At 41.4% G+C, this 15,643-nt stretch overlaps 1 long non-coding RNA gene across 1 annotated transcript; it reads left to right on the top strand.

Moving 5' to 3' along the window:
• Position 1: 1 nt before the first annotated feature.
• On the top strand, positions 2 to 10,613 carry LOC112582775. The gene is made up of 3 exons (XR_003107146.2): positions 2 to 277; positions 5,179 to 5,318; positions 10,554 to 10,613. It is a non-coding gene; the product is annotated as an uncharacterized LOC112582775 (long non-coding RNA).
• The last annotated feature ends 5,030 nt before the right edge of the window (positions 10,614 to 15,643 follow it).

Here is a 15,643-nt window from a genome sequence, read left to right as displayed (position 1 = left end):
ATTCCCGCAACTGCCTTAGCCCCGCCCATTCCCAGAGCTGGCCAATCGCCGCTCCGCTGGAGACGCTGGCCCACCAATCCATGGACGGCCCTGCCCCAGGCCCGCAAGGCCTTTCGGGGGTTGTGGCCTCCAGGGGGTAGCGGGTCGCGGTGGAGCTGAGGTGTAGTGGGGCACCAGGTTAGTTAACCAGCAGGTCTTGCGTGCGTCTCACCCTCTGCTTTGAGATGCTAGTCAATCCCTTTCTTCGTGACAACAAATCAGATAAAAGGGGGAAGAGGTAAGTAAATGAACCAAGCTTATCAGACCTTGATCTCTCTTCCTCTGAAGCTTAGGGTTTGACCATTCTCCTAGGTACCTTGAGGGAGCTCTCCAACACTCGGCTCGGTTTCATTTCAATCAGGACAATATTGTTCTGTCCATGGACATTATTCTAAAGTATTTTGGATCAGAGGGATTGCTTCTGCTTAGGAATTCGCTGGAAGTGTTTTTTGATATCAATGTTAAATTCCATTTTTGCAATTCTAGGCAAATGCATTAAGACTGAAGGATTTTTAGAAAGATTATGTGTTATTAGACTTCCCTGGTGGCTCAGGCGGTAAAGCGTCTAGCCTACAATGTGGGAGACCCGGGTTCGGTCCCTGGGTCGGGAAGATTCTCTGGAGGAGGAAATGGCAACCCACTCCAGTACTCTTGCCTGGAAAATCCCATGGACGGAGGAGCCTGGTGGGCTACAGTCCATGGGGTCACAAAGAGTCGGACACGACTGAGCGACTAAACTTTCACTTTCATGTATTAACTAACTTCAGTGTGTCCAACAAACTGAAATGTGATAGCTTTCAGAGTAGAGGGTCATTCTGGAAAAAAAAAATCTTGTAAAATACACTTAAAATTAGATTTCTTGGAACCAAAAAAACTTTTCCTTTCAGATCCCTTGATGCAATTTAATATGGTATCACTTTCACATTTTACAATTCTCTAAAAAAAACTCATAAGTGCTCTATGGTCAGTAACTAGTCATGACCAAACTTGCAAATTCACACTCCTGGTGTTTGCAAAAGCTCAGAAAGGAAGTGTTTTGCTCCAACTCTTTCACTTATCCTACTTGAAAAACCAAAATAACAAAAACCCTGCAATCATATACTTGTTTTTCAATAGAATTTTGAAACAATATTATGAAAACTTCACACATGTAGAAAGATGTAAATAATAATAAAATGAACATTTCTGTATTCACTACACAGCTTAATCCCTAGAATATTAAAGATGCAATTGACCTGGGGTCCAGCTTAGACCCTCTAGCCGCCCGCCTGGTGCTTGGGGAGGGCACAGTCTCCTTCAGCTGCTTCTTCTGCTACTTCTGGCTGTGGGTGGACTGAAGGGCCCCTGGGTTTCTGAATGGCTGTCCAAGGGGCTGGGGTGCCCTTTGATGGTGTGGAAGCTCACTGCCCAAGGGGCAAAACTTGGCTAATGGGAAGAGGGAGACTAGATGGAAAGTGGTCATTTCCCCTCTTTCCTCTTTCGTCAGCTGTCCTGGGGGTGTGGTCACATCTGCTGCAGGGCCAACTGTGTGACTCCTGGTGAACCAGGGCCCAGCCTCCACCCACACTCACTACCCTTTGGGATTGTGTCTCTCCTGCGAAATATTTGCCCCTGGCTCTGATTTCAGGGAACCAGCCATGCATGTCAGAACAAGATGCCCAGATCTTAGAGGCTTAAACAACTTTGTGTCTCATGATCTGTGGGTCACTCATTTGGCCTGGGCTCAGCTGGGGGAAGTTCTGCCAGTCTGGCCTGAGATCACACTGTGACCATGGTCAGCTGGCAGCAGGCTTGAGGCTGGTTGGTCTAATATGGCCACACTTAAGTTTGGCAGTAGGGCCGGGCCCTGGTTGGTGGGCTGGGGAGACTCAGCTGCTCTAGGAGGTCCCTGCTCACCCCTTCCCTGTCTTGCCTGCTGCTAGGAGTGGGCTCAAGGGGAACCATAGTCCTCCCGTCTCCCTGCTGGGATGGGGCCAGGGAATGCATTCCGCCTCCTGCCCCGAACCTGCCCTTTGTGCTATGGGCAGCTAATGGCGCTGGCCCTCTGTCCACACCCCTGGTAGGGTGTGTGGTCCTGTTTGTAGGGTCCCCCGCCCCTCCATTCTTAAGGCTCAAGCACATCAAGACCCAAGTCTGTGCTACTCTGAAGATGATGACAAAACACAAGTGAGGAAGTTCCAGCTTCTTCTGAACACCACTGCCCAGATCAGCACAGACCCTAGATGTGTGGCTTTCTGGCTACCTTGGCCCACTGCTCCCAGCTCTGTACTGCCTCCCTCCAGGTTCCCGCAAGGTTGACCTGGGGAGAGGGGAGGCTCTCTCCCCAGCCTCCCCAGCTCCGGCTCTCCGTGGTCTGTAAAGTGGACCTTCACCATGTACTATACTCGTGCCACATACTTGTGTTGCCATTTCTCACCAAAAAGAACTAGAAGCATCACTACAAACAAAGCTAGTGGAGGTGATGGAATTCCAGTGGAGCTATTTCAAACCCTAAAAGATGATGCTGTGAAAGTGCTGCACTCAATATGCCAGCAAATTTGGAAAACACAGCAGTGGCCACAGGACTGGAAAAGGTCAGTTTTCATTCCAATCCCTAAGAAAGGCAATGCCAAAGAATGCTCAAACTACCGCACAATTGCACTCATCTCACATGCTAGCAAAGTAATGCTCAAAATTCTCCAAGCCAGGCTTCAACAATGGACCATGAACTTCCAGATGTTCAAGCTGGTTTTAGAAAAGGCAGAGGAACCAGAGATCAAATTATCAACATCCGCTGGATCATGGAAAAAGGAAGAGAGTTCCAGAAAAACATCTATTTCTGCTTTATTGACTATGCTAAAGCCTTTGACTGTGTGGATCACCACAAACTGTGGAAAATTCTTAAAGAGATGGGAATACCAGACCACCTGACCTGCCTCTTGAGTGAGAAATCTGTATGCAGGTCAGGAAGCAACAGTTAGAACTGGACATGGAAAAACAGATTGGTTCCAAATATGAAAAGGAGTACGTCAAGGCTGTATATTGTCACCCTGCTTATTTAACTTCTATGCAGAGTACGTCATGAGAAACGCTGGACTGGAAGAAGCACAAGCTGGAATCAAGATTGCCAGGAGAAATATCAATAACTTCAGATATGCAGATGATACCACCCTTTTGGCAGAAAGTGAAGAAGAACTAAAGAGACTTGATGAAAGTGAAAGAGGAGAGTGAAAAAGCTGGCTTAAAGCTCAACATTCAGAAAACTAAGATTATGGCATCCAGTCCCATCACTTCATGGCAAATAGATGGGGAAACAGTAGAAACAGTGGCAGACTTTATTTTTTCGGGCTCCAAAATCACTGCAGATAGTGACTGCAGTCATGAAATCAAAAGATGCTTGCTCCTTGGAAGAAGAGCTATGACCAACCTAGACAGTATATTAAAAAGAAGAGAAATTAATTTGCCAACAAAGGTACATCTAGTCAAAGCTATGGTTTTTTTTTTCAGTAGTCATGTATAGATGTGAGAGTTGGACTATAAAGAAAGCCGAGCACTGAAGAAGTAATGCTTTTGAACTGTGGTGTTGGAGAAGACTCTTGAGAGTCCCTTGGACTTCAAGGAGATCCAACCAGTCAATCCTAAAGGAAATCAGTCCAGAATATTCATTGAAGGACTCATGCTGAAGCTCCAATACTTTGGCCACCTGATGAGAAGAAATGACTCATTTGAAAAGACCCTGATGCTGGGAAAGATTGAAGGCAGGAGAAGGGGACAACAGAGGATGAGATGGTTGGATGGCATCACTTACTCAATGGACATGAGTTTGGGTAAACTCCGGGAGTTGGTGATGGACAGGGAGGCCTGGCATGCTGCAGTCCATGGGGTTGCAAAGAGTCGGACACAAGTGAGCGACTGAACTGAACTGAAGTTGCTTGTTGGCCAGAGTCTGCCCTGAAGTTAGGCAGTGGGTTGGGGCAGGGGTGCAGCAGAGCTGTAGGTATACCTGTGCCCCAATCTGGGTCATAGTCCCAGCGGCGCCACCGTCACGCCATGTTAGCATCTGTCCTTTCACCATGGGGCCATTATCACCTCCCCTGTCATCTCTCAAGCAAAACTACTCTGTGGAAGTACAAGGTCCTAATGGATATGTCTATTTTTGCACCACAAATTAGATGAGATTTCTGAATGTGAAAAAAAATAGAGTTGAAATGATTTTTTAAAAGGGGACATTGACAGAATTTTTATTAAAAGTAGTTTAATTCTTACCAAACTTAATTTTTTTTTTTTTTTTTTTTTTTACCAAGCTGCTGGGCTTGTGGGAACCCAGGTCCCCAACCAAGGATTGAACCCTGGGCCATGGCAATGAAAGCTCGGAATCCTAACCACCAGGCCATCAGGGAACTCCCCCCAAACTTAAAAATTTTAATTGTCAACTTAATATACATTTATGCTCCTGTGAACTATTTGGAAAACACAGGAAAGAGAAAGAAAAAAAAAATCAGGTGCCATCCCAATATCCAAAGATATTCACTCATAATATTTTGATGTTGCCCAGTTTTTTCCTACACTCACATATATTCATACATGAAGTATGTATCTGTTTTAAAATGAAACAGATGCATACTATACGCAGAGTTCTATATTCTGCTTCTTTCTTTTGGCATTATCATGAGTATTTAAGGTATACCCTGTCCTTAAATATTCTTTAAATTCTCTTATCATGTAATATTTAAAAGTTAATGAGTATATGCAATGACTACGTAAAGCAAATAATAATGCAAACAACTGTGACCTCCCCACAATGGTCAATAACACTGAAGATGTGTATGTGATCCATTGCCGCTATCCCTCAATTCCTGCCCAAGTAACCACTATCTGAAATCGTGTGTGTCTATGTGTGTGCTTTAAATAGTTCTACCACATATGTGTGAGCCCTGACATATATGTATATGTATGAGAGGAGAGTTTGGTTTTGCTTGCTTTCATAAAAATGAGAGCATGCAATCCATAGTCCTGTGAAAAGTTTTTTCACTCAAAATTTTGTTTGTGGCATTTATTTACACTGTTATATCTAGCTGTGGTCTGTTCACATTCCACTACGCATGATATTGCATTCTGTGAATATATAAACATCTATTGTACTTGTCTCTTGGGCTACAGGTGAGAGAGATTCTCTGGTGTATATCCCAGAGTGGAAAAGCTGGGTTGTACTGTATGAGAGTATTCAACTTGAAATTCTGAATCATTTTCCAAGGCTACTGAATCGGTTTGTATTCCCAGCATTGGGCTGTGCATAGCATGTAAGTTCCTGTTGCTTCACTTTCTCGCCAGCACTAGACACTTCAGATGAATAATTTGGCCTATTTTGTGGCTGGAAAATGATATCTCATTGTGGTGTTAATTTGTACTTCCCAGTTTATTAAGGAGTTTAAGTATCTGTTCATATGTTTATTTGCTATTTGTGTTTTCCCAACAAAATGGCTGTTTACTTCTTTTGCCCATTTTTGTTTTGAGTTGTTTTCCTTCTTATTGACTCTTCAGAGTATCTAAATATTGCGGATGGTAATATTCTGTTGGTTATATTTATGTTGTAAATATTTATGTTCATTTGTGTCTTGTATTTTCACTTTCTTTATGTTCTTTTGATGAACTGAAGTCTAATTTTAATGTAGGTGAATTTATCAATCTTTTGTTTTCTTGTTTAATGTCGTTTCCTATTTAAGGTTATAAATATATTTTGATATGCTATCATTTTAAACTTTTGCCTTTTACATCAAAGATCTTAATCCATCTGAAATTGCTTTTCTATAAATGGTATGAGGTCAGGTCTAATTTTATTTTTCTCCGACTAGATAGCAGTTTTCCCAGGACCGTTCATGAAACAGTCTATCCTTTCCTCAGTGATCTACAAGGACAACTTGCCTATTTACTAAGTTTTCAGTTGAATGAGCCCATTACTGGGCTTTCTATATTGTTCCATTGGCTTTGTTTATTCCTATGCTAATATGGCTGTCTTAATTACTATAACTTTAAAATATGTCTCAACATCTGGTGGAGCATGTTTCTCCTTTAGCCTGTTAATGCAATGAATTCTATCAATAAGTTGAAAAAATGTAAATCACCCTGACATTCCTAGGATAAACTCAACTTGGATAAACCCATTGCTGGGTCTTCTTTTAGGGTTTTTGCAATTCTGTTTTTAAGTGTGATTGGTCTGTAATTTTTCTTTTTTGGATTTGGTATCAAGTGTATAGTAGAAATCTAGTTAGAGAATATTGTAGTGATTTCTAGCTGCCCCTATGTTCATTTCTCCTTCTTTCTAAGTAATAAGAACCCCGATGAACTCAACACATTGACACCCAGATAAAAAACCACATTTCCCAGACCCACCCTTGTAGCTAGGTTTGCCATGTGACTAAATTTGGAGAATGAAGGATAAGTAGATACTCTCTGCTTAAATCACTTTCTCCAGTTTCACATGTGATGGCTGGCAGCTCTAGCAGGCATGCTGGACCATGAGGATCTGCTTTTATGGGGAGGGAAGGAGGTAGAGAGAGAGAGGGAGAGAGAGAGAGGGAGAGAGTTGGTTGTGGGTGGAGGTGGTGGAGAGAGAAGAAGGAGGAGAAGAAGAAGGGGAGGGGAGGGGAAAGAAAGGGAAATCTGAGCTTGACTTTCCTCCCACTTGTTTTGTTTGTTTGTTTTTTGCATTTTCTGGAAGAGTGTATATAAAGTAGGATCAAATATCTAAGATATTTTCTCATAATTCTAAAAAACAGAATAATTTGGACCTGATGTTTTCTCTGTGGGAAGACTTTAAACTGATGATTTCACTTAATAGTTACAGGACTTTTCAGCTTTCTACTGTTTTCTTGATTCCATTTTTGGTACATTATATTTACTAGCAATTTATTCATTTCACTTAAGTTTTCAACTTTATATTAGCTAAGAGTTTAAACTCTGGAGCCAGATTGTCTGAGCTAAATTCCTAGGCCTTCCACATTCATTGAGTTGTGCTGAATGATCTTGGGAAATTCATTTAACCTTTCTGAGCCTCAGTTTCCTCATCTGTAAAATGGAGATACTAACAGTATGTACCTCTTAGAGTTGTTGGGAAGCTTAAATTAGTTTATGTACATGAAGGACTTAGAAGAGCACATGGCAAATAGTAATCGTTGAATGGATGTTAGCAGTTCTTACTGTCTCCTGTCTTTTGTTTTCTTCACATTTGTTTGTTTTCCAACTGCCATAGTTGAATATTGGTTCATTAATTTTTGTCTTTTTTTCTTTTTTAATAAAAGCATTTAGAGCTATAAATTTAGTTTGATGCACTCTTCCCTGTGTACCATGGGTTTTGATATTTTCATTATTGTTTAGGTCTAAGTGTTTTAAAGCTTCCATATAATTTCTTCTTAGACCGTGAGTTTTTCAGAAGTGTTTTTAAAATTTTTAAAAATGCATACCTTTTTATTCCCTTTTTGTAACTGATTTTTAACTACAATGCAGTGTCACAAAATGTGGAATGATACCTATGTTTGAAATTTGTTGAGAATTGCTATAGGGCCTAATATATGAACAATTTTTGTAAATATTTCATATGTACTTAAGAAGTGTACATTTTAGTTGTTGTGTGCAGAATTCTATGTATATTCACTACATCAAGATTGTTTATTTTATTGCTTAACTCTTTCATACCTAACTTTTAAAAAATCTGTATGAGTTCCCAACAGTATATTGAAATATTCCATTATGTTGCTGGATTTGCCATTTTTTCCAGTTTTTAAAATATCAATTTTGCTCTATTTATTTTGAGACTTTTATTGGGTACATTCAAATTTAGAACTGTTGAAAATTTTATCATGACATAGTGGTCTTATTTATGCTTCACGGCCTCCTTGTCTTAAAGCCAATTTTTTGCAATTAATATAGCTACCTCATTCTTTTGGTTAATATTTGTCTTGTATATGTTTTCTTCCATTTTTGTGACCCTATGTTTTACAGGGTCTCTGAATTTAATTTTTAATCTAATCAGACAATTTCTTTTACTACTGAGATTAGTTATATTTTTTGTGATTTCTTGTGTATTTGGGCTTATTTCTATCTTCTTTTTATTAGCACTACATTTTCTATGCTTCTTTCCCCCCATGTACTGGCTTTTTAAACAGCTTATTAAATTTTCATCATGTGCATTTTTTTATTATCCTATTCTCCTCTGCCTCACTGGTTTGGAAATTATATTCTTTGCTATCTTATGATTTACTATTGAAATTTTATATTCATACTTAATAAATTTGAATTTAATACTGTAACTCTTTTCTTCTGAAAAATAAGAAGACATTTGAACACTTTAACTCTGGTTGCCTTCTCTTTATATGCTCTTATAGTTTGTTATTTTAATTTTTAAATTTATTAAAAAAAATAACATAGTTATTGCTATTATTATATATAGACATTTCTTTATATTTACCAATATGTTTACCAGTTTCCTTGTTTAATCTTTCTTCTTGAATCTCAAACCTTCTGGAATAATTTTTATTCTTCCCCAAATTCATTCTTTTGAAGCTACTTTACTGAAAGTCATGACAGTCAACTCTCTCAATTGTTGTCTATTTGAAAATATCTTTATTTTATACTCATTCTTGCAAGATAATTTTCTTGAGGATACAATTTTAAGTTGATGGTTGTTTTAGCACTTTGAAGACATTAATTTACTGTTTTCTGGCTTCCATTTTTTTCTGTTGAGAAGTTGGCTGGTAATGTAATTATTGATGTTTTGTAGTGAGCTGTTTTCTCTCTGGCTCCTTTTAAGGACTTCTCTTTGTTTTTAGTGTTCTTAAGTTTCATTACAAGGTGTCTAGATGTCATATTTCTTTTTTTTAAGCATACAACTCAATATGTTCACAGAGTTGTGCAACCATCACCACAGTCAATTTTAGAACATTTTCATCACCCCCTAAAGAAACCTTGTACCTTTTAACCATCATCCCCTAATTCCATTCACCTTTCTTCCCCAGTTCAGTTCAGTTGCTCTCGCAGCACGCCAGGCCTCCCTGTCCATCACCAACTCCCGGAGTTGACTCAGACTCACGTCCATCGAGTCAGTGATGCCATCCAGCCATCTCATCCTCTGTCGTCCTCTTCTCCTCCTGCCCCCAATCCCTCCCAGCATCAGAGTCTTTTCCAATGAGTCAACTCTTCGCATGAGGTGGCCAAAGTACTGGAGTTTCAGCTTTAGCATCATTCCTTCCAAAGAAATCCCAGGGCTGATCTCCTTCAGAATGGACTGGTTGGATCTCCTTGCAGTCCAAGGGACTCTCAAGAGTCTTCTCCAACACCACAGTTCCAAAGCATCAATTCTTTGGCGCTCAACTTTCTTCACAGTCCAACTCTCACATCCATACACGACCACTGGAAAAACCATAGCCTTGACTAGACAAACCTTTGTTGGCAAAGTAACGTCTCTGCTTTTCAATATGCTATCTAGGTTGGTCATAACTTTCCTTCCAGGGAGTTAGCGTCTTTTAATTTCATGGCTGCAGTCACCATCTGCAGTGATTTTGGAGCCCAGGAAAATAAAGTCTGACACTGTTTCCACTGTTTCCCATCTATTTCCCATGAAGTGATGGGACCAGATGCCATGATCTTCATTTTCTGAATGTTGAGCTTTAAGCCAGCTTTTTCACTCTCCACTTTCACTTTCATCAAGAGGCTTTTCAGTTCCTCTTCACTTTCTGCCATAAGGGTGGTGTCATCTGCATATCTGAGGTTATTGATATTTTTCCCTAGACCTAAGCAATCGCTAATCTACTTTCTATCTCTATATACATGACTACTCTGGACATTTCATGTAAATGGAACAATATAATATGTGATCTTTTGTGTCTGGTTTCTTTCATTCAACATATTTTTCAAGGTTTACCTGTATTAGTACTTCATTCCTTTTTCTGTCCAAATAATGTTACATTATATGAGTATACCACATTTCATTTATTCATCTTTTTATATATTGGTGGACATTTGGATTTTCACTGTTTGACTATTATGAATAATGTTAGTATAAACCTTCGTGTATATTAAAGAATAGTTGATTTACAATGTTGTGCCAATCTCTGCTGTTCAGTGAAGTGACTTAGTTATACATGTGTAAACAACAAGATCCTAATGTATAGCACAGGGAACTATAGTCAGTATCCTGTGATAAAGCATAATGGAAAAGAATATTAAGAACGTATATATGTGGATAATTCATTGTGGGTTTGATTTGCATTTCCCAGGTGACAAATGATGATGTTGACATGTGCTTATTGGCCATTTGTAAATCTTCCCTGGAGAAATGTCTGTTAGAATATTTTGAGTTGTAAGTGTTTTTTAATGTTCTAGATACAAGTCACTGCTATCAGATGTATAATTTGCAAATATTTTATCCCATTCTGTGGGTTGTCTTTTTACTTTCTTGACTGTATCTTTTGAAGCACAGAAGTTTTAAATCGTGATGAATGCAATGTACCTATTTTTTTTCTTTTATTGTTCTTTTATAGTGCATTTGGCGAAGAAGGCAATGGCACCCCACTCCAGTACTCTCGCCTGGAGAGTCCCATGGATGGAGGGGCCTGGTAGGCTGCAGTCTATGGGGTCGCTAGGAGTCGGACACAACTGAGCGACTTCGCTTTCACTTTTCACTTTCATGCTTTGGAGAAGGAGATGGCAACCCACTCCAGTGTTCTTGCCTGGAGAATCCCAGGGACGGGGGAGCCTGGTGGCTGCCGTCTGTGGGGTCGCACAGAGTCGGACACGACTGAAGTGACTCAGCATAGCATAGTGCATTTGGTGTCATATCTAAGAATATTTTGCCAAATCCTAGGTCATGAAAATTTACCTCTGTGTTTTTTATAATATCTTATATCTATATTCTTTTAATAGCTATTTCTTGAATAGATATTTCTTAATTTGCTGTTTTCCCTTTTAGGACCATTTACCGAGGCTTAAATTAAAAAAAAAAAATGTTACCAGTTTCAATGGGGAGCTGGTCAATGTAGTGTCTCACACTGTCATGAAAGACATTGATTTTTCTCAATCCTTTTGTGATAAAAATGTGAAAAAAATTATAAAGTATATTTTCCAATACTAAAGTCAGAATTATGTTTAATGATAAAAAGTAGAAACTTTAGCATTAAAGTCAGAGAATAAGAGAAGGATGTCTACTTTCACCAGTATTATTTAATATCATTTTTGCAGGAACTAGTCAAGACAAATAAATAAGAGAAAGAGATTAGAGGTATAAAGATTTGAAAAGGAGATAAAATTATAATTATTTGTAGACATAGTATGTATCACTGACAAAGTTGAAATATTCGATAGCCAAACTATCACAGAACTATTAATATTGTAAGAATTCAGCAGGTACTCTGGGTACAAAGTTAATATACAGAAATCAATAGCAAACATCAACCAGTTAGAAAATACAAGATTACATTATATAAGAAAAAGGTAAAAAAAAAACAACTAGGAATAAACTTGATAAATGTGTAAGATCTATATGAGAAAACACTACGTAAATTATCAAAAGGAGATCTAAATAGGAAAGAATACTACATCCTTCAATAAGAAAACTATATCATAAAAATGTTGTAGGTGGGGACTAACCTTTCCAGATGTTAAAAAAATACTACAAATCCTCTATCTTCTATCTGTCTATCTAGAGGAAATGGCAACCCACTCCAGGATTCTTTCCTGGAAAATCCCTTAAACAAAGGAGGCTGGCAGGCTACAGTCCACAGGACCACAAAGAGCTGGACGTGACTGAATCACTGGCAAGAGCACCTGAGATCTATCTATCTAGTATTGGTATAGTCTCAATTATTGTTTTTAGTGGTTTAAAATCCATCATTGTGTTTATTTTGGTGCCCCAATTACCCTACATTTGCTTAGTAGAAGGTGCTTGAATCTGATTCCTGTGACCTTGTGATATGCCTCCATCATTTCTGGGGAACAATTTCTTGCCTCCTGGCATAAAAAGCTGTTTCAGATTCATTTCGTCCCTACCCTGCCCTGGCCCTGTAACCAGTCATTGCTCTGAGGGGCCCTGGTACCTCTTAATAACGAATTGTATTAGAGACCATGTTTAGGAATGCATAGTCTTAAAATACTCCATTCCATGGTAGAATGGGGAGATCATCTTATAGAATTAAAAAATTGAGATATAATTGACATATAATAATTTATTAGTTTAAGGTATACAATATAATGATTTGATATTTGTTTATATTGTGAAATAATAACCACAATAAGCCTAGCTAACCTAGAAGTTTTGACACTTCTTCCCTAAAGACTGCTAAAGCCATGTTGTAGTTTTACAACTAATGGTAAAAATGGGTTTTAAAGACAGGTTAAAGAAACGCATCTGACTTAGATGCTGCTTATATGCCACTCAAAACTCTCCTCTGAACCCTCTCGAGAGGTAATATTCTGAGCAGTCTTACCTACTGGCTTCTCCTGGAGCCAAGCACATCTCTTCCTTCCTGCCCTGGGGGGCTTTCCTGATGCCATAGCAAAGGGCCCCTCAGGAACTACTCTGTGTTCACGTCCTTGCAACCCATATAGGTCACCCTTGACCAAGAGAAGCTGGGAAAGATGGTTAAACGTTTCTCCAGGTCAGTTTGGAGGTGCGCTTTGCAGCCTCCGGGAGGTTGGAGCCCCAGTTGCCCTCCGTAGGGGCTACCACAGTAACTCATTCTTTTGTTGGTTTTCCCTCCCTGCCTGTTTCACTCCTTCAGCCTTTCACTCCTGCTCCCTGGCATCGCTTCTCAAATACCTGTGTGGGAGCTTTTGTCTCATGTTCTACTTTTAGTGGTCAGGCTAAGATAGTATCATTAAAAATACATATACAATTCAAAAGGGAGGGATGCCCATTGCCAGCTTACTCAGATCTTGAAGGGCATTTAAATAGCACGGTGAGGCAAGATTAATTTATTTTAGATACGTTGTTGTTTTGGAACTCAGTGGCTTCTCTGCCTCTGCAACCTATCCTCTTCCTCCTTCACCTGTTTCTCCCTTTTCTAGCGCTCTTGATGTCTTTGTTTCCATGCGTCTATCCTGCTGATCGTCCTTCCTTCCTTGCTTTGTCTGATCTCTAGTCCTCCATCTCTTGCCACTTCATCCTATTTCTGTCTCCTTCAGACAGAAGGAGTCTTTGTTCTTTTTCTGTGATTCCTCTTATTTCCTACAGTTAGCAAACAAAGTTCCAGATCAGCCAAGCTTGTTGGACACTCGAGTCCTTTGGCCTTCTGCTCCCTGCATTGTCTCACAAACAGGGGAAGGAAATGTGGGATTAGGCTAGTGCTCCCCCGAACTGGGGATTCTGAAAGCTCTGCTGGGTATTGATAGAATTGGCCCGTTCGAGAGACATCTCATGAATGCTGAAGTACTAGCACATGAAACAGTGGAAGTTCGACTTCCCTGATAGCCCCAGAAATCACAATGTTGGCTCTGGGAACTGGTCTTGAGTTGGAGGATCCCTTGGACCAGGTGTTTCACCCTATCTCTGTTCTTCAGCTGTATCATGGGAGTTTATTCATTCCCAGGAGTGGAAAACCAGACCCCAGAGAGGAGCTGGGAGACTCAAGGAGAAGTCTTAGCTTTCTGTTTCTTTCCCCCCAGGGACTGGGCAAAGCAAGGCCACCTCTTCCTGGAGGTGACTTGTTTGTCTCTCTGTAAAACCACCTGAACACATGCATTCGTTCACATTTCAAAACCACTTTATTAGCAAAATGAACAAAAGGAGAATGGCGTTTAAATTAAATAAATTACACAAATATCTCAAGAGTCCTGGTTCCTGGGAACCACATCAGTATCACTAAGAACATTCAGAAGTTTTGAAATTGTGGATGCTTTCTCTACCTTCCCACCTTCCCTGCCTCAGTCACATTCGGTAAGTGGTCTGTGTGAGTTTGTGTTCTCGATAAGGCATTCCAGCAGTGAGTTCTCTTCGGGTTGTCTCTCTCCACCCCAGGTGTTTCCCACCTCACCTCCGCTGTGGACTCTGGTAGTACTTACACTCTTAGACGTGGTGCTAAACCCCTCCGTGAGCCCCCACTTGAGGCCCCTGTGTGCCAGCAATCCCCTTTAGGTCTGGGGCTGGCCTGGGGGTTTGCAGTCACTTCAGCAAGTCCTCAAGGGTTCTAGACACTTGGTTCCCAAAGCACTTGTGACTTGGGATGTCCTGAGAGTCTGTGATCTTTCCCCCACCTCTTGGGCCTGAGCTGGACTTTGCAGGTGGAGCAGGGGAGGTTGAGTTTTCATTGGCTATGGTTCTTGTCCTCCCGAAATTTGGCACTTCGGGTGCTAGGCACGGTGAATCCCAGATAACACTGTCCTCTGCCTTCCAAGTTTTGAGTTCCACTGGCAGCCAGATGGCATGATGAATTCACAGAGGAGCAATGCTTGTAGGCCAAGAATCTGTTGGCTCTTCACCAGCACCCCCTCCTTTAACTCTGTGAAGACTTGCTAGCTGACCAGCTCACGCTCAACAGACACACAATGCAGGTCAGGCTGAGATTAGGAACTCCGGCGTTTTCCCAGGTTGGGCCAGCCCAACCCTTTGGGCAGGGATCATTCACCGAAGGAGCTTGGGAGATGCAGTGCAGTGAGGCCAGAGTGTTTTCTGTGCACTTCTGTGGAAAATTTCCCAAAACACCTGCCCGTGGAACCTATTTATTTTCAAGTCAATAGTGGGTTTCTTCTACGTTTTTCTATAAATAGGGAGAGCTTAACCCCTCTTCTCATCTTTCCTAGAAGGAGATGGCCTCAGATCCTGACTTTGTTATGGGATCCCTGTGGCGGAAGACTCAATGTGCATCAGCCCTTCTCCACGCTGGGCACCCAGTTGGGATATGCCCTTGGAGGCATCTTCCCTCACCTGACTGAACCACTCAGGCCCCGAGTTAATAAGGGAGAGTTAAAACCATTCGCTCTTTCCCAGAGAAGAGGACAAGGCAGACTTCTCCAGTGGGGGAGGTGTTTCTAAGGTCAGGGGGGCTGTCAGGGCTTGGGCCCCACCAGTTGGCCCTGGACTGATGGAGCGTCCCTTCACCTCCACGTCTCCAGTACAGGGACTGCCCAAAGCTTTTGTGTGGAATAACTGGTATCTGTTGCTAGGCTGCCAGAGGATTCTGCCAGCTACCCCCTGTTCCTCCTGGGTTTCTACCTGGTCTCAAGTAGAGGGGAGCAGCCCTCGAGGGTAGGGGGAGTGATAAGGTTTCAGGAGGCTACCCCTGGGAAGGTAGTTCTGGTGGCCGCTCCCCAGACTAGAGTCTGATGTGCCAAATAGCAGTGGGGGTCTCAGCAGCCTTGAGAGGAGGAGGAAGGGGGCACAGTCGCCAAGACGGAGATTCCTGGGTGGTTGGAGCCCATGGGCCCAGGGGTACAGAGCTGCCGGGGACTGACTTGGGGCAGGGGATGGGGATGAGCCACAGAGTCGTGGGCCGGCTTCTCCCTGTGTCCTGTGACAGCGTGACACGACCTGACGCCGAGGCGTGCGGGTCTCAGGGCACTCTCAGAGCTTGCATGCTATGTCGACATGAGCTTTCTCTCCGTTCCCGAGTCACTCTTGGAGCCTGGCAGTGAAGGGTCC

Source organism: Bubalus bubalis, chromosome 5 (genome assembly GCF_019923935.1).
Source record: "Bubalus bubalis isolate 160015118507 breed Murrah chromosome 5, NDDB_SH_1, whole genome shotgun sequence".
NCBI classification, from domain to species: Eukaryota; Metazoa; Chordata; class Mammalia; order Artiodactyla; family Bovidae; genus Bubalus; species Bubalus bubalis.
The sequence above is the reverse complement of the archived record's forward strand: the minus strand, read 5'-3'. Positions and strand labels throughout refer to the sequence as shown.